The sequence below is a fragment of the Triturus cristatus genome, chromosome 1_2 (assembly GCF_964204655.1).
Source record: "Triturus cristatus chromosome 1_2, aTriCri1.1, whole genome shotgun sequence".
In the NCBI taxonomy this organism is placed as follows: Eukaryota; Metazoa; Chordata; class Amphibia; order Caudata; family Salamandridae; genus Triturus; species Triturus cristatus.
The window spans coordinates 330,434,951-330,455,590 of NC_140580.1; positions in this window are offsets into that span (position 1 = coordinate 330,434,951).

The following is a 20,640-nucleotide window of genomic DNA, read 5'->3' on the forward strand; positions in this document are numbered from 1 at the left end:
CGTCTATGAGATTCTTTACGCCATAACTCAACGGCGTTTTTCTGTGACTGTCTGACTTTCCTTTTCCATAACTCTTCCTCGACTTTCATGATGCACTCTGCATCCCAGGTTCCCGCTGCGGGCCATCTCTGACTTTCTGGTAATCCCTTGGTGTAATCTACCCATAAATCAAGAAACAATATAGCGTCTAAGCCATGTTTGTGATACATGAAGTGCCCTGGAGTATCCCTAGGAGGAATAGGGACGGCTTCTTCAAGTACCCCTTTTCTAGTAGTGATCTGTCTTAATTTCGAAAAGAGCGGCATGTTGACAACTGATCTGATACTTAATCTTGAACACGCTTAATACAAAAGCACAATAATGAACAACCATTCATACCACAATATGCAGGACGTTTAACACATTAAACATTAAAACATTAAACCTTTAACTGGAACAACAATGATGATCGTCTGCATAACTAAATCACCATGCTTAATTCTTGACACTTACTAGACACTTCGGAATACTTGATATACTGCTAAACAGTACAGATACACTGCTAAAACAGTGCAGACCGGATTTGTGTACCCAAACCCGTCTTGACCGGCACAACCTATGTGCACGTCAGAAATGCCTCCCCAGTAATGGTACTCACCGGGTAGCTTCGGAAAACGGAAGGCCTCGGTAACTTGAACTTGAACCGGACTGGACTCGACTCGCCTCGTCGGAAACTGGGCTTGACTTCGAACTGGTGGGTCTCTGTATACCTCGGATCTTGCTCTCTCAGCTAGGCTCTGGTCGGGATACTTCGCACTTCTCACCGCCTCGTCTGGGTGTTGATCGCAGTCTCAGTCGCCCCCGCTTGACCGGAGGGAGATACAGGAAATCCTGCTGGTACGCGTTATTGTCCGTCCAGCTGCGGCAGGAGACCGGGCCTGCTACTCACCGCCGGCGCGTGAGATGAGAAAGTGTCCCTGTTCGGGCGCCATCATGTGGTAAATAAAAATTCCTTTACCGGGACTGAATTTGATACAGAAACATTATAAAATAGCTCAATAAAAATGAGAGGCAGAATCCGTGATATTAGAGTTTCGGAATGGGCTTTATTCCAATAATCGATTATAATCGGATGCTTCAAGTTCCATCACCACGGGGGTTCAGGAAGTGAAGTACATACTTTATTGACAGAAAAGTAACTTTTATAGTACATACATTATAATGAAGTGAATACAGTAGGCGTAACAATTGATAAGGACATTGACGTTTGGGCTGCGTAACCGAAAAATGGGTGTAATAATGAGCAAAAAGGAACATGATTGGTTATGATGTCATGTATAGGTGGATCTATAAGATAATACTTGGCATAGATGCGCGCGCAGCAGTATGACGTGTAATTGACGTGTAACTAGGGGGTGACGAGGACTTGACATTTAGCTCTATATGTGGAGACGAGAAGTCTGGGGGGTCAAGTCAACCTAATCCCAAATCATATCTAACATCCTATGTTTAAAGAACTATGTTATCCACAAAAGAAGGACTCTCGGACAGAATCTATTCTATACTGACTGTGCGTGCGTGTACAAGCGTCTAAGTGTCTACACTGAATGCGAGGGGGTAGGAATATTCCATGGTGACAGGGCTATGAATTACTTGCATGAAGACAGAGAAGCCGGGCCTTTTGCTTGGTAACTGGAAGAATGTTTACTTAAGCTACTAGGCAGGAATGCATCGGCTGAGGGGGAAGCAGATAATTCGAAGGTGAAATACAGTTCTTGGCAGAGAGTAGGCTGATGTCAGGCTTCGTGAGCCGCGCAGAGAATGAGACAAAGTTCATGGTCACAGATGCAGGCTCGGACTGGAGCTTTCAGAGGCAGAAGGCAAGAGGAGTTTTGATGACAGAATCAGGGCCTACTTGCCTGGACTGTAAAGTGGCATAAGTGAACCATATAAAGCCGGTGGCCTTTCATATTTAGGAATGGAATATCCGGCCTATTCATGGCGGATCTGACAGAGGACATGTTGACGGTGGACGCACATGTATTTGCGTCTTCATAACTGGAACTGGAGGGAACATACATGTACTTGTGACATGCACATAGAACCGTTGGGGTCCAAGATAGGGGACATAACTGACCAGAAAAATCCATATTTCCACAGAGGCGACATCGGGCATGTGGGTTTTGAGGAGGTCCAAGATTTCTATAGCATGCCTGTGTAGGGAGCACACATTGAGGAGGATGCAGTTCAGTGGTTTATGTGCCATGTTGTCCGGTAGGCTGGGTGCTGCTGCTGGGGTCCGGAGGTGGGTGAAGGTGCATTGGCAGTGTCGGCAGGAGATCGGGCCTTGGTTGTCGTTTGACGTTGAAAGCTGAGAATTGCAGCTGCATTCGGGGATGAGGGCACGGAGGGTGTTGGAGTCGTAATGGAGGCGGGTCGAAAGACCAGGGTCCCTGGCGCTGGTCATGGTCATGGTCGGGTCGCAGAAGGGCTTGCCTTAGGCTCATCAGCATTGCAGCCGCACTGCGGCTGCGATTGAGTAGGGGTTGGGAGGAGGTTGGGAGCGGGAAGGTCATACTGGTGGGGGGAATTTAGGGGCAGCAGCGGTTGGGAACGTCAAAAATTGGGAGAAGAGGGCAAACAGAGAAAAAAGAAAGCATACAGAGAAAAAAGGAGCAAAAACAGAAATAAGAAAGCAAACAGAGAAAAAGAGAGCAAAAAGAGAAAATAGAGCAAACTGAGAAAAAGAAAGCAAAAAAAGAAAAAAGAGAGAAAACAGAGAAAAAGGGGGCAAGAAGAGACTAAAGAGGGCACAGAAAAAGCCAAGAGAGGAATAACAGCAGAAGAGCAGAGTGATCTCCTACTGGACCACCAGGGATGAGGCTTGTAGGCTCAGGTGGAGGAGGGCCTCAAACCTATGGCCAAACGGAGAGCCCAGGATTCACAGAGCAGCACTTACTGGACCCAAATCCCCGTTCTCTCAAGCCTTACTATCCTTGCTGGAATCGTGGCGAGACTCCCCCACATATACCATGTTAGGAGACTTCAATTTTCACCTCGAACGCAGGGATGATGCTTATACATCTGTGTTGATATACACTCTGGAAGCCTTTGGCCTCACTCAAATAGTTTTACAACCAACCCATAATGCACTTCACACGCTGGATGGGATTTTCACGAACAACTCCTCTATGAGTATTAATAGAATTCTGCCACTTACTTGGACTGACCATATGGCAATTTTCTTCAACTTACCTGACGGACAAATTAAAGACCCGACATTACCACCTCTGCCTCCGACCAAAGTATGGTCCTGGCGGAACATCAGGCCTGAGGTGCTAACAGACTTGTTGGATAACAGTATGCCCACCTTAGCTGCAGACTCCAACATGGCAGCCGAAAGCTATGAGAATTGGATTAGATCAGCCATTAATCAATTGGCTCCAGAGAGAATTTTCAAACAACGCAGAAAAAAAACCACCGCCCTTTGGTACAACCTTGAGCTGAAAACATTTCAATCCACATGCAGATGCCTTGAACGTGTATGGAGGGTGGACTATAGCACGACGGCCAAAAAAAACTATAACCAAGCGCTAAATGATTACAAAGTAGCTATCATCAGCTCTAAAAAGAACTTCTACACTAGCAAAATAGAGGGAGCAAAAAATTCAGCTAGAGAACTCTTTAAGACCGTCAATGCACTAAACTCCAACATTGCAATGTATTTGCCCCGGATCAAGCACTCTGTGATAAAATGGCTACTTTCTTTCAGTCAAAGGTTCAAGTAATATATCAGAGCCTGACATTCCCTCCTCTCAGGCCATACTTACGGAAGACGTGGCATCGAACACCTGTCACCTGACCAACTTCTCCTCCTTGACAAACAACAGCGTAAATGACCTATTACTAGCTATCAAGTCTGGATCTCCAATTGACCCATGCCCACCGGACATTATTCATGGTGTCTCAAACAAAGTCTGTGTCCTACTTGCCCCCCTCTTGAACAATGTTATTAACACTGGTGTCTTCCCGACCTCCTGGAAGAAAGCTTGCAGCCGACCCATCCTAAAGAAACCAACTCTTGACCCTCTTGAGGTAACAAATTACCGCCCGATCTCCTGTTTGCCTCTAGCAGCCAAAGTCTTGGAAAAGGCAATTAACTCAGAGCTCATGGACTATCTAAATTCCAACAACCTTCTAGACCATACACAACATGGCTTCCGTTCTGGTCATTCGACGGAGTCTGCATTAATCATGGCCACGGAGGAAATACGACTGCAAATTGACAAGGGTGGCAGAGCCACCCTAATCCTACTTGACCTATCAGCCCCTTTTGATACGGTTAATCACACTGTACTTATGTGACGGCTGGAGGCAGTAGGAGTCAGAGACACAGCGCTCACCCTTCTCACCTCCTTCCTTTTTGATAGAGAATAGAGGGTATGCTGGGACACCCTAGAATCAGGCAAATTTTACCTCCCTGGGGGAGTCCCACAAGGATCAGCATTCTCTCCAACGCGGTTCAACATTTATGTGACCCCATTGGCCAACCTAATTAGGGACCATGGCTTCTCGCTAGTATTGTATGCTGACAATACCCAAATTATTATCTACATTTCATCATTTCATCCATTTCATCGGTGGCGGACATATTCCATAGCTGTCTTGGCCACATCATGAAATGCAAGCATAAGAACTACCTAAAATTATATACGGACAAGACAGAGGTCATGGAATTTGGAATTGGTCCTCCTATCTGGACCCAAGCATGATGGCCAGCAGTGGCCTGTACTCTCCCTGCTACCAAAGTGAAAGACCTTGGCTTTTTATGTGAGGCTCAGCTCAATTTCTCAGGGCAGATCAATCAGCTCACATCAGCCTGTTACTTTCTTTTAAAAATGCTTCGTAAAATCCTACCTTTCATACCTGCGGAATTGAGGAAAACTGTTGTGGTGGCTTTTATTCTTTCCCACTTAGACTATTGTAATACCTTGTACTTAGGCGTTGACAAATGCCAGCTGTTAAAACTTAAATCCCTACAGCATGCGGCTGCAGGTACTCTGCTAAACATTCCAAAATATATTCATATCTCGGGCGCAATCAGAAACCTGCACTGGCTCCCAGTTAAGCAGAGAACTCAGTTTAAGGCACTGTGCCTGGTTCATAAAGCCCTTTGTATGAGGGCCCAAAGATTACCATAAATTATTCCAATGGCAGGCCCCCCCTAAGGATGCAAGGTCTGCCAATAAAGCCCTGGCCCACGTCTCAAGAGTTAAGAAGACCAGATGGGGAGGCAGATGTCTTTCTTCCATACAAGTTCTGGAATCAACTTCCACTCAATATTAGGCTTTTATCATCCAGATTCTGGTTTAGGAGTCACGTTAAAGCCTGGCTTTTCCCTCCTCAATAGTGATCAAGCCCCTCCTGACTTCTCCACCATGCTGCTCTCCCCAGCGCCAAGACGCCTTGGCATTCATGCGCTTTATAAGCCTTTACTTACTTACTTACTCTACTGGTGGAGCTGCGTGGGGGGAGAGCTGACAAGGTCAGTGGTCTAGCCATTATTTCTAGGACGGCTAAAATTAGGTTAGTCATGCTCCTAATGAGTCAATGATGGCTGCCATTAAGTCTCAACTAGACAAAGAATGCCCAAAATACTTCTAGGACAACAAATATTATGCCAATGACACTATACCATGAACTAACACAGTTGTGGTAAACCCCTTAAGAAGATGCAGGATATACTTTTGATGGGTCCTTGTCACCAGGAAGTGAGATTATTTATGAGAGAGGGACAATGACTATGACAAATGCACACACATAGTTGTGCACACATGCATACACTTACATATGAATGCACCTGAGGCTCTGAATAGTCTTAGCTCTTGGTCCACACCCTGCTTTCCTCAGCCCCTGGGCTCATCATGCAGGCTCTCCTTGTGACTTAGCTAGACTGGGAGTGGAGATACCTGTTAACACAGCAGTCCCCATAGGCTGATTCGGTTCACTGACAAAATATCGATGTCGAAAATATAGAATGCAAAAATATCCACTCCCTATACTTAAACAGGTAAGTACAAAAATATTGAATCAAAACTATCGAAGTAAAAAATATAGGTGTAAAAAATATCGATAAAAAATATATATAATAAAATATATTAAATATTAATATTATTGTTAACAAAATTAATTTAATATACATTTTAACTAAATATAATAAATACATTTAATAAAAAATACATAAACACAAACATAATAATTTATACATATACATATATTTACTTAAAAATTATGTATTAACTATTATCTTTATTTAATTTTTAAACGTTAAAATTATATAAAAATATATATATTTATCAATAATGTAAAAGAAAAAAACCTTCTATAATAAATTAAAACATTAAACTATTTAAAAAAATGTAAACTTACATTTCCCAATACAATAAGTGCAACAGTAGGGAAAGTGTTGGATAGCAGAATAATTTAATTTACTATTCCAACTCCAGTGAGGTGCAACAGTAGGGAAAGTGTTGGATAGCGGAGGGGTAACAATTACTATTCATACTTCAGTGATAGAAACAGTAGGGAAAGTGTTGGATAGCCGAGGGGAAAACATTATTATTCCCACTCCAAAGAGTGCAACAGTAGAGAAAGTGTTGGACAGCGGAGGGGTAAAAATTACTATTCCCGCTCCAGTGGGTGCAAAAGTAGGGTAAGTGTTGGATAGTGGAGGAATTAAATTACCTATTCCAACTCCTGTGAGTGCAACAGTAGGGAAAATGTTGATTAGCGGAGGGGTAAAAATTACTGTTCTCACTCCGGTGAGTGCAACATAAGGGAAAGTGTCAGATAGCGAAGGGGCAAAAATTACTATTCCCACTCTAGTGAGTGCAACAGTAGGGAAAGTATTGTATAGCACAGGGGTAAAAATTACTATTCCCACTCCAAAGAATGCAACTGTAGAGTAAGTGTTGGTTAGCAAAGGGGTAAAAATTAATATTCCCACTTCACTAAATGCAACAGTAGGATAAGTGTTAAATAGTGGAGGGGTAAAAATTTCTATTCCCACTCCAGTGAGTGCAACAGTAGGGAAAGTGCCGGATAGTGGAGGGGTAAAAATTACTATTTTCACTCCAGGGAATGCAACAGTTGGGAAAGTGCTGGATAGCGGAGAGGTAAAAATTACTATTCCCACTCCAGTGAATGCAACATTAGAGAAAGTGTTGGATAGCAGAGAAACAAAAATTACTAATAACACTTAAACAATTGAAAAAGAAAGATTACAAAATTTAAAAAATCATAAAAATAAATAAACAATATTTTAAAAATATAAAATTAAATATTTATTAATCATATAAAAGGAACACATTTTATAATATTAATTACATATAACAAAAACCAACAAATAATATATAAATTAAATTAATAAATACATTTATAAACAATAATTATTTAAAAGTAGCAAATATTAACAAACAAAAAAATTATTCAAAACATAAATGAATTTTATTTCCTACCCTATAACACCACACCAATAAGAAAACACTTCAACATTTTAAATTACATTTATTTCCATAATGTTTTGTATTTAAATTTTTTCATTTGATAAAACTTTATTTAGGATATAGCATCTTACAATCATGCATTCAATTACACAATTTGATCTTGAGCTCATTAATAAGGCATTGTATATGGTAATGGCACGTCAAGGGTAGATGGCAGCTTAATAAATATCTTGGCATGCAAACATCATTTTAGGCTAGCATGTATGTTGGTCATAACGTCTTCCTGTCTGGAGGTTCGGGTCCGCCATTGTCAGTGGTCTCGTCTACATTCGTGGCCGAGGGACCCGTGGTTTGGTCGGGGTATTCTTCAACATCATCTAATTGTCGGAGATGTGTCACCAGGGGAGCCCAGATGTCACGCGGCCTACTCGCAAGAGGCATTAGGTTCCAGTATTTGCTCAAGTGTGTCTGGCAGTGTGCCGCAACCGCCAGCCAGTATTCGATTTATGGCCCCAGTGGATCGCCACCCAGCATCCGGGATGTCCTTGACATGTCCCAGAAGGCATGTGAGGTGGTCGGGTGTGATGGTTTCGGAAGTGATGGCGCTAATAGTGCCATACACGTCCTGCCAGTAGTTCGCTACTTTTGGACACAACCAGGATCGTACACATATAGCATCTGTCACCAGGCCTATTTTGTGAAGTGCTGTGGGGGTGTGATATAGTCTGTGTAAAAATTTAAAATGTATCAGGCGCAATAGATAATTGGGGAGAGTTTTGTTGCACGGATTACAACAATATTACCACTGTTCCAGTGAAGGGCCATCAATTAGATTTGCCATCCATGCACAACACGCCCATTCAGTGTCCAACGGGGAGGCCGCCAGGGTGAGCGCGTACAGCCTAGTGACTAGTTTGCGCGGAGAGGTCATACTGTGGATGCATTAGAGTGCTGCGTTTGGTTTTGGGGGATCTGGGCATGCGTCATTCGTGTTTTTGCAGGTTGCTCGTATCTGATAATATAGCAAGTTGTCTAGTGGAGTTGTGTTTCCCGTGAGAGGAAGAAACTGTCCATTAGAATAGAGATCGGCGTTGGTGCGTATGCCCAAAGCCGGAGCCCGACGGGCCATAAACTGGTTTGCAGTGGTGTGACAGAGGGATTATTAGCGAGTTGCGTCGCCTGCGCATGAAATTTATTTCCATAATTAACATAATTAATAATCAATTAAAAAATCTTATTAATTAAAAAAAACATTCATTGAGTACAGATGCTTTAACACTATAATATGCATGCACAACACATACTTGAACTTTAAAATAATAAAACACAATTAAATATTATTTTTAAAAGGAAAACTATTACTGTTAACAACTTATAATTAAAATGTATTTAATACCCACCTTTTACCCCTTTAAAAGTAAAAACACACAAAAATAAATTACGCAAAATAAATATCAAATAATTAACATTAATTAACAACTATATAATAATTAATTAAACACAAATTACTTACCACCCATTACTCTGTGAGGAGGAGGTATGCCGGACCTGCAGCACGGAAGGTGCCGGCTCGCTACACAGACCGGAAGAAGTACGCGGTCTAGCATTGGCAGGGAGGAACCCGGAACACCTCCTGATGTCAGCAACAAAGGACGGGAGAAAAGACGCCGCAATGGAGGCGGAGACGGCGAGAGCGGACCTGGAGAAGGCGAGCGGAGAACCGAGAGAGGGAGCAGGCGATCGAGAGGACGAGGAGGAGAACGTCGGAAAGAGAAAGAAGTCCGAAGAGAGAACCGCATACATCGCGACCCAGCCCGGCGGCTCAACAAGGAGAGAAGGCACCCCGGGTCCCTTTACCACGGTCCTGGACTCGGACCGTGGTGTAAGGCGAGTACCGTTAGGGGGGGCTTTCTGGTGGGGGTGGTGGGGAGGTATGGGGAGTAAGCCACGTGTGGGTCCTCACTATTTGTTTTGTTTTGTGTGAGCCTGCATCACGTCAATTATTTCTCCTCACACCCTTCCCTCACCACCTATGGCCTTTTCCTTATTTTGGTGACGGTAGCACGGGAAAAGAAAGAGATAGCAACATAATCGGTAACCTTCTGGTTTTGTTATTTTCTTTTTTTCCTTTATACGGACTGACCAAACCGGACCTGTGGAAGAGGCCAGGTGCAACCGGAAATTCCGTGGTCTAAGATACCCGAATAGGGAGACCTGGAGAGACTGTGGACTTACTTTGTACCCTTAATACCGTTTCCCTTTGTTGTATACCCCTGGTTATCAAATACCTGTGGAAAATCCCCCTCCATTAAGAAAGAGAAAAAGTGGCAAAAAAGCAACCTTTCGAACCTACCAGGCGTGTCTCGTGATACCTCTGCCATACCTCCTTCCCCCCACATACTCTTATAAACACCACAACACACACCTAAAATTAATAACTCAATTAGCATTAATTGCTAATTAATTAATTGAAATTCATAAACCACTAATTATTAATTCATCAATTAAAAATAAAACATTCTCTCACTCTTCCCACCCTTTACACCTATAAACACCACAACACACACCTACAATTAGTTCCACAATTACCATAATTAATTACCAATTAACTAATTAAAATTAATTCAGAACCAATAATAAATTACTTTACACATTTAACACTATAACATCCCAAGTATACAAATATCAATAAATAAAAAATATTCAATACATTTAATATAATGAAATTACTTCCCAACCTATTCCCCTATAAAACCACAGAACTAAAAACGCAAAATTCAAATAAAAAAATATTAATAACTACTAAAAATAATCAATTAATTTGATATAATTACACTACTTCCCACCCTATTCCTCTATAAACCCACAACCCGCTACGGAACTAAAAATGAAAAAATCGAATAAAAAAAAATTAATAACTAGTACAAATTTAACACATATATTAAAAATACAAAAAATTCATATACAAAAAACATACATCACATACATATAAAATATATACTAAAATGCATAACATTAATAAAAAAATAGATATTTTTAACAACTATATTTTTGCAAACAATATTTTACACTTAGATATTTTTACCATTGATATTACTTAGCTAAAATCGATATTCTTGACCACAAGAATTTGTATGTCGATATTTCTGACCCACTGTATTTTTTTACTCGTTATTTGTGTAATTCTATATTTTTGATTTGATATTCTGTCTCTGCACTGGCTGATACAGTGTGTGTTGGAGTATTATTCTGAGTCTCTGCCATTTTGTATGGCACTGGACTTGGCTTCACCTCTGAGACCTACTCTGTGCTAGTCAGCTACCAGTAGGTCCCCAGCTACTCGTTGGAGACCTTTGATGTAGAATTTGCAATCTCTAGGACCCCCAACTTGCCCGTAAAGTCTTCTGGTTCATAAAGGCATTTGTATTCAGGTGTCCTGGGTGATCCCCTTTTGATCTCTTGATTGATTCCAATCAGCTCACCTGATTGTAGATTTGACACCTCTATGTGACATGAAGCAGATTGCTCGCATTACAGTCTCTGTTGTCATGTATTTCTCCCCTTAAACTATTTTGGCTTTTAGCCCCTTAGTATTTATAGGTCTCTTCTTTGTGCTTGGTTGGTGCCTTCCGTCGGCCTCTAAATGCAGTGCTCAAATAGTGGGTGCATCCCATGCCTCTTAACTCTTGTATGTCCTTCTGAAAGATTTTAGGGTTAGCTCAAGGTATTACTGCCTTCAATACATGGTTAGTCGCTCGCATAGTTTTGAAAGGGGTGTGCGGTCAGTTATCTCACATACTAGGTCTGTGAGGGTTAATAAGTTGCCTTCCATTTTTTTAGTTGCAGAACTTGGTCCAGCCCCACAAAGCATCTCCTCTGCATTGGTGGCGTCCAATTCCTCCTCACTGCTATCCCTTTAGTGGGATGACATACTCAGAGAATCTATCAATACTTAGGGGCCTATTAGGATGGCGGACCCTAGCGGTGCTGGTACCGGCCGCCAGTGGTGCGGCGGTCCCGCACCGGCAATTAGGATGCCACCGCCACCGTGGTGGTGGCATCCCCTATTCCCAGCATTGTGGTGGGCGGTGCTCACAGCACCGCCCCCACAATGCTGGGAATGCACGTCGTTCATTGTCATGCACAAGGTGCCAGGCACCGCGAGGTGCTTGCCACTTTCCCCTTGCCAATGCAGGGGGGTACCATAGGTACCCCCCATGTGCACCCCTCAGCCCCCCAACACACTGGGGCCCCGCAACGGGCCCCCAAAGAAAAAAACGCATCCCTTACCATGGCGGAGTCTCCGCCATGGAAAGGCACTTCTCCGCCATTATAGTAATATGGATGGCGGTGCCTGCAAGGCACCATATTGCTGTGCTTCCCGTCCGCCGTGGTCCCATCCGCCATAGTAGTATGGCGGGGGAAATGGGTGGCGGCCGTGACTTTTGGCGGGCGGATCGCCACCGATATGCGGGCGATGGCGATCCGCCTGCTATACTAATCACCCCCTAAGTGTATTTTATAAATATATAGGCGGTCAGCAGTAGGTAGTTATAGGTAGGACCATGTGTCCATACGAAAAGCTTTTTTTGAGATGACTATATCCTTGGCGCCTTTTGAAGAGGGGATTAAAAAAGAGCATTTTCCATGTTAATTATCATAGGGATTTTGAACACAACTGCAGTCCGAACTGCTGGACGGAATTACACCAAATTTGACAGAAAGGTAGCTTTTGGTCCAGAAAGCATGCTATTTGTTATTTTGGTGTAAATCCATCCAGTGGTTTTAGAGTTATTAACAGAAAAATAAATTTGGATATCTAGGGAAGTAGATCTTCTGAGCTTCCCACAGTCCTGTGCTGATATTTGATTGGCTGCCAAAACTTCAACCAGGAAGTGTTGGCAGCCATCTTGATAATCGGTTTTAGCCAAGTCCCCAGAAAAAGTTTAGAAAAAGAAAAGGGGGCAGGGTAGGAATACCCTGACCCTCTATCTCTTGTCGTGGGGTCTCCCTGGGACACAGTTGAGGTAAAAAAAGCACTTTTATAAAAATAAAAATAAAAATTGCCACAAAATCGTGACAGAGTCTCGAATCCATGGCAAAAAGTTTTTAAAAACCATGCGCATTCTCCTGCGCTTGTTTACATTATAGCCGCCGGGTGGGTCAGAATAATTTGTTAAAAAAGAAGGAGGGGGGGCGTGGCTTGGGTAGCCATCATGGCGGACGCAGCCTGATTGGGCTCCGTCCACCCGCGCCGAAAATCCGTCGATATCCTACATAAATCCTGCCCAGAGGAGTTAAAAATTGCTGCGGCCGATGCCCTGACCATCTGGGACTATCGTGCTCTGCTCCTACCTGGGGTCGCTGTGCTGGAGTGGAGATTCTGGACTGGGAGAGCTCCGGAGAGGCGTGGGCTGGGCCTTCTCCCGGCCGAGCTGAGGCACAGAGATCTCCGAGGTGGGCGCGGCTCTGTGAGCCAGAGAGGCGCTGGCGGAGCTCACAGGCTGCCGGGACCCTGCGCGAGAGCGGAGACTAGACCTGGACTCGGGGTGGGGGCGCCGCCGTACCTTCCGCCCTGCTTGGAGACCCGCCATCGAGTTCCCCACATGACTGGACGCGGCTGGGCCAGACTACAGCACTCGCCGCGACTCATCGATCTGCCTGCCTGCATCGTGGGGATACAGCCGTTGCCCTCAGTGACACCGGGCCCGGTCTGACCCGCTTGGGGAGTGTGGCCAGTTCCTGGTGGCCTGGCTCGACTGCACGCCGCAGTAGAAGCGTCTGAGGCCCTGGGTGACTAGTACGGGGGCCTGTGCCTGGATCGGCCTGGGAAACTGCTGCCGGTGAATCAGAGCTTCCCCCCTCCCATCAGTGAGTGGGGCGCCTGGACGTGGGGGCTGGCGGGGAGGTGTGCCCCCGCTTTCAAGAGTGCACCGCAAGACACCTGGGGGCTCCCGACTTGGTGGGGGAGTGCTGCTACCACCCCTCACGAGACACCATTTTGCGGCGCAGTAGGCCGAGAACGCGGCGCGGCCCGTGCTGGACATAGCTCGCACCTATCCAGATTGCACCATTGGGGAGGCACTGGTGCCCGCGACTGGCTGGACCGATCCGATCCGGCGTGGAGCAGCGCCGCCGCTGAGGGGTGATTGGGGTGCGCAGAACACACCAACGGACACACGAGGTGGGAGTAAAATCGGAGCTGACCCCCGCGCTACTCCTTGTTGCCACCGCACTCCCCTGGCCTTTCTCCTGGCTGAGCGGCCGCGCTGGTGGTGTGGCGCTGTCTGCCGCCCCGGTGATGTCCAGATGCTGTTAGGCCATATAGAGGACGAGGCCCAGAGCACCGCTACCACCCTGGCAGAGATCCGGATTGGGCAGATGTAGTGTGGGGTCGCAAGCCTGTCGAGACTTCATTGAGAGAACTGTTGCCTGGCGAGGACCGAGTGGGGGCCCTAGGAAGACAGATACTCCCCTTCCACGATCCTTGCTTGCAGCCCTGCGACACAAGTTATCTGCATACACTGTGGCCACGATGTGGGGGTGATGGTTTGCACTTTGGCTTGCCTGGACACCTTCAGTGCCTCGCTGGTGTTGTTGAGCGGCCTGGACGGGCACACCTGAATGACTCACTGATCTTCTCTGACGTCGGAGCTACCCGACTTGGGTCCTACGCCGAATCCTACACCATGGTGCTCCTCTTCCCCAAGTGATGGGCAAGGACAGGCCCGGGGGCGCAGGCACCAAACAAGGCACCATTGATCAATTGACAGTGCCCACTGGGGGGGCCACGGGCGGGGATAGGGGCGCTCCGGCTCCAGATAATGCGGCCCACCTGGCGGCAAGCAATCATGCCAGAGACACCCTGGATGCCAAGATAAGTGCAGTGGGGTCCGAGGTCTCCTTTTTACATCAAGATCTTCGCAAGGCAGTGGACCGCATTACTGAGGCTGAAACCCGGGTCTCAACGGTGAAGGACACGGTGTCCACCCTTAAATAAAAAGTGAACAAGCTCACGGTGGTGTCGCAAGAGTTGGCCGCTAGGGTGGAGAATGTGGAGGGTCATGCAAGGCGCAACAATCTACGCTTTGTAGGCCTGCCAGAGGGATGTGAGGGTGTTTCAATGACCAATTTCATCGCCAAATGGCTCACAGACATCATGCCAAATGATCTCCTGTCCTCGACTTTCGTAGTGGAGGGGGCCCACCGAGCCTTGATGCAAAAACCTCCCCCAGGTGCGGCCCCCATGCCAGTCATCGCCAAAATCTTGAACTATGCTGATAGGGACGCAATCTTACGATTCGCCAGAACTCACAAAATCGGCTTTCAACATGACTCTCGCTCCATTATGGTATTCCCAGATTACACACGCCAGGTCCAACAACAACGCCAATCCTTCACCGCTGTGAAGCGCAGACTGAGTGAGCCGAACTTGCAATATATGTTGCTGTACCCAGCCAGGATACACGTGATATACAACTCGAAATCTTTCTTCTTTGATACCCCCAAGGCTGTTTTCACATGGACAGATGAGCGCCCTTAACTTAGGCCAAACTCTTCGCCTGTGGTTGATTCGGATTCTTCTCGCAGCTCACGTAGTCAACGACCTCGGTGAAACAAATCCAAAAAATGACGTAGCTCCGGATCAAGCAGGATGTCGGCGAGTCCGGAGTGGCCACCTTAACCGTACAGAAGCCATATAAGTACTCCAACTGCAAGTTAAATTGGGACTGGTCTATTTAGAACCTCGATAACAATAGTCTCCTCTGGGTGGGCATGGGGTACGACCATGGGATTGCATAGCCACAGACCTATTGTGCCCCTTATTTTGTATGGTTGCGTGGTGGGAAGGGATCTTTGGTGTGGGTATGGGGGGTCCCCCCGTTGGGGCTCTCCTGTTCCACACACTGCGACAGATACTCCTATTTATTGGCAGTGTCGGGTGACGGGGGGCAGTGAGGTTTTAGGGAAATTTAGTTTTGATGTGTTTGAGTTATTATGTTTATTGTCACTGACAGGCCATTATCACCATGCTCCTCTCCCTTTAATTTCAAGTGGTGATAATGTCAGGTGATGCTACTATCGTTGGGGATCTATCAGTAGTGTCTTGGAATGGATCTGATCGGTCCGCAACAAAGTGAAACGGGGCAATTTTGCGGCAAGCAAAAAGATATGGGGCTGACATCCTACTCTTACAGGGAACCCATTTATTAGGCACTAAGGTCCCTTGTCTAGCTCGATTCGGTTTTCACCATGTATATAATGCAGGGTTTACTCGGGGTTCCAGAGGTGTGGCTATTCTTATCCACGAAGGGTCAAATTCCAATACATTGCACATAAGGTGGATCTGGGGGGCCGCTTCCTCTTTGTTACATGCACATTGTTCGGGGAACAGGTCACCATCAGCAGTATCTATGTGCCTCCCTATCTGGGAACTGCATTTATTGATAAACTGTTGGGAACATGGGATGACATACCGAGGGCCTGACTCTGTTAGGGGGCGACTGGAATGACACCATGGGGCCACTGGATCGCCAACGTAGCCCAGACAGCGCACCTTTACTGGGCCAAACTAAGCTACATACATTAGTCTCTAACGTGGGATGGGCCGACGTGTGGCGCGAATATTATCCCACCAAACATAACTTTACTTATCTTTCCACGGTGCATGGGTCACAATCGTGATTAGACAATTTTTTCGTTCCCCGGATACTTCTTCATAGGTTCTCCCGTGTGACCCATTTGCCCCGCGGGCTCTCCGACCATTCTCTGGTTAGTCTACAGTTTCACACCCGCTCCCGAAAACCCCCCATCGGTGGCGTATGTCCCCGTGGCACCTACGAGACCCACAATATCAAGATATGCTCCATAAAGCAGTCATTACATATTTAGAAGATAATTGCCCCCCTGCCACCTCTCGGACTATTTTCTGGGAAGCCCTTAAACCGTCGATCCGCGGTGCCGCGATTAGTTATCGCACGAATGAAAAGCGGGCAAGACTGGAACAGTTGGAGACTCTGGAGTCACGTCAAACGATGTTGGCCTCTGTGGCCGGGTGGACTCACCGGCCCCACAACGTAACCCTGATATGGACTGGTGGATCGCTATACCTCCATGTCTCCCTCTTTTCCCTTCTTAGCAGGGTGAATGGAATTGGGAAAATACACCATTGTTGACACCGCAGGATGAAGAGGCCGGCGCCTTTAACTGGGCCTTTAAGTACAACGAGGCCCCGCCCCCAGCAGACGTCAGCACGAATCCGATGCTAAAGGCAGAGGAAACCCGGAAGCCGGTGTGCATCGACACCGGAGTAGAGATGGAAGACGAAAGAGTTGTAGCGGTTGCAGTGGCGGAAAGAACAGGAGAGGACGAGGAACGTGGAAGAGACGGAGGGTCGATACCAGCAGGCGCCCGGGCTGAGCCAGGAGGCCAACGTCCCCACGTGTCGCCGAGCCACGCTCCTGGAGGAGCGTGGCTTCTACAGGTACGAGAGAAAGTCTCGGGGTGGGTTGGGAGGCGGGGACGACCGCCTGTGTAAAACGGGAAAAGCCCTAAATCCCCGTACAGACTCACAACCTGCTTTTTACCAACACCCGTGCACTGATCACTCTCACTACCCTCCCTCCTACGAACCCTTTTTTGTTGTTGTGTGGTCTAAAAGCGTGCACAAGAGTGTGGTGGTCCCTTCACACCCTGGTCCCTTGGCTATAAACGTCCCATTGGACGCCGTCCTGACACTTTGTTTCTTCGTCCTTACATGCCCTTTCTACGGCTGGCTTACGGAGAGACCTGACCGGGCCCTAAGAAGCAGAAGACCAGGCACGAAGATAGAGCCAAGAACCACCCGACATCACGGATCCTGCCAAGTTCGCCGCAGAGAGACTGACAAGTCACCATAAGCGAGTGTTTGGAAAAATAAAACCTTATCTAACTAGACCTGGCCTCCGACCTATCTCTCCTACGCCGCCTCAGCCTCCCAGCCTAATATCAACCCCAACCCTACTATTTGACAGAACCTGCTGCAGGCGCAACAGGATCTTCAGCAGCATCTTATGGGCGAAGCAAAGGAGATCTGGGAGGCATCACAGCACTGGATCTACCAATGGGGCGATAAGTCCAGTAGGATGCTCCATAGACTCTGCCAGGTGGATGCGTCCCCGGCGATTACCCCTGCTATTCGTGGTATAGATGGGTCCCTGCACACGACACCACAGGGTGTCGCTGCAGAATTTGCAAGGTACTTTGCAGCCCTCTATAGACGACAAGAACACATTTCGGCTCAACTTATTCCCGAATGTCTGGTAGATATACCCCCCCGGCGACTCCCTGATCATCTCCGCGAACAACTTGACGCTCCTATTACAACAGATGAGCTGACTGGGGCCCTCAACACACTTCATCCTGGTCGCGCTCCCGGGCCTAATGGATTCCCAATGGAATTCTTGAGGCCGAACATCCACACCTTAGGGCCCCATCTGCTGGCGACCATTAAGGAGGCCACAGAGTCTGCTATTTTGCCAAGGGACTGGCACCATCCAGAAATTGTGCTTTTCTATAAGCTCGGTCAACCCCCAGACGACCCCTCTTCTTACTGCCCCATTTCTCTTATGAATTTTGAACCGTAACTGTTGGGGAAGGTATTAGCCGATCGTCTGCGGAGTTTTATTGGTGAACTGATCCACCCGGATCAGTCTGGCTTTATGCCACACAGGGCTACTCGACATAATATTCGACGAGTTCACAATGCCATGGCGGCAGTCCCGATGTTCGGCCGACCGGCCGCCCTGCTCCTCGCCGACATAGATAAAGCGTTCGACTCCTTGAGCTGGGTATATTTATTCCAGCTCCTCGAGGCGATAAACTTTTGGCCTCACTCCTTGGCATACACACGCCTGCTTTACACGGAACTGACGGCGTCGGTCTCTGTTGCAGGACACCATTCACAGCCTTTCTCTATCCAGCGGGGTACTCGGCAGGGCTGTCCCCTATCTCCAGTACTGTTTGCTCTCGCAATTGAGCCCCTGGCGGCGTGGGTTAGGAGCGACCCGTTGCTTCAGGGTTTCGACTGGTCCCAGTCGCGATCGGACCGTATAGCTTTATACGCAGACAATGTCCTCTTTTTTATTGACGGATCCCTGGTATTCGGGCCCTGTATATTGGAAATCCTCAGGGTATTCAGGGGAACTACGGGTCTTCACGCTAACCCCGCCAAATCTATACTATTCCCGGTGTGCGGACATCAAGGTCGTGATGCCCGGGCTTCACAACTCTCCCGTGTGACTGATGGCTTCAAATATCTCGGTATTTATATCTCCCCGTGTCCTAAAGTCTGCTGGGCACGCAATATTACCCCACTATTAGCTGGCCTTAGCAGTGAAACCGCTGTATGGTCTTCACTCCCTCTCTCCCTGTACGGGCGCTCCTCTATTTTTAAGATGGTGTCACTGCCCCGGATCTTGTATCGACTCCAGAACTACCCATACCACGCTCATGGTTTGCGCAAGTCGCTGCCATACAAAATACATTTATGTGGAACGGTGGGGCTGTCAGGGTGGCGCTACGTACATGTACACAATCCACATATTGTGGAGGGGTCGCCGCAGCAGATATTTATGCTTATTACTGGGCGTCTCAAATCCTGGTAATTAACAAATGGTGGTATAATTCCCCCACTGATCCAGCATATTCGGCTGAACATACTGCAATTGACCAGGTCCCTCTCCGTCACCTATTATACAGCTCTGTCCGTCTAGATCACTTGCCGCCGGCTGGCAGGGTGGTGATACAACTATGGTGGGCTAAGACCCGACAGATGGACTGGCAGGGGACACTTACCCAAATGACTCCCCTATGGCAGGGATCATATCTCCGCTCCGTGTCAACATTGAAGGGGTTCGGAGGGTGGGATCGCGTTGGGATCTCGACCCTCGGGGATGTAATGCGTGGTACCACAATGAAGTCGTTTCAACAATTGCAGGCTGATTTCGATCTACACAAATACAAATTTTACAAATTCCTTCAACTCTGACACACACTTCTCCCTCAGATCCATACATTAGAGTCCCTCCCTGAGTTTCAGCCCCTAGAGGGCAGATTGCTTACGGGAGATCTCGGACCTCACAAGATCAAACAGATATATCAGACACTGACGACCCATACGCCCACCACACTGTACAAGACACGACTTGCATGGCAGGCTGATATACCTGAACTCACAGATGAGGATTGGGCTGAAGCCATCACTAGCCCAAGGGGTGCGTCAGTTTTCATGCAATATCGGCTCATTCAATTTAAATATCTACACCGCGCATATTATTCAAGGGTTCGCCTGTGGCGGATGGGTGTTATCCAATCCCCACATGTCTGAGGTGTGCTAGGGAGAAGGGGACATTCTTACACACAGTCTGGAGCTGCTCGGCATTACAGCCTTTTTGGCGTCGTATCAGATCATGCCTCGAGGTGCTGTCATGGGACCTCTCACTTGATCCACGACTCTTCTTGTTACATTTGATAGATGATATTGGGGGGGGAAAAGTACAAGCAGCACCTATTGTTTTTAGCTCTCACAGTGGCCAAGAGGGACATAGCGCAAATGTGGAAGGCAACATCTCCACCGACTGTAGGTAAATGGAAAACTGAGCTGGATAAATGTATGGGGTCTCAGAGTGCTGTTTTTGAGGCCCGAGGGTGCCCTGCTAAACATCGCCAAATATGGACTTGATGGGCGGACTATAGTGGAATTGACCTTCCCCCCCTTTGCCCGAGGTGGACCCCTGAGAATGGCCCTGTTTTTCTTGTCCTGTATTATTCCCACTGTATGTTTTAAAATTGATATGCTGACATGTTTGATGATGCAGGCTATGACGAATGCACCGCTTGCTCAAATCGTGAGACCGGGAACTGTCTGTGTGTTATTCGGTTATCCCACCTACATGTTTAGTGGGTGTTGTTATAAGTCAGAAATATGGTTGTTGGAACAAATTATCCTTCTGCCTTTCATGCTTTGGCAGGGCTGCAACCCCTACGTATTCGAAAACAAATAAAATTTGTTGTTAAAAAAAAAGGAGGGGACGCACAGGGTTTTATTTAAATATTGGAGGGGGCGCGCGGACCCCCTCCTCCATTGGGCTGATGGAAGCCCAGTGACCACCACCTC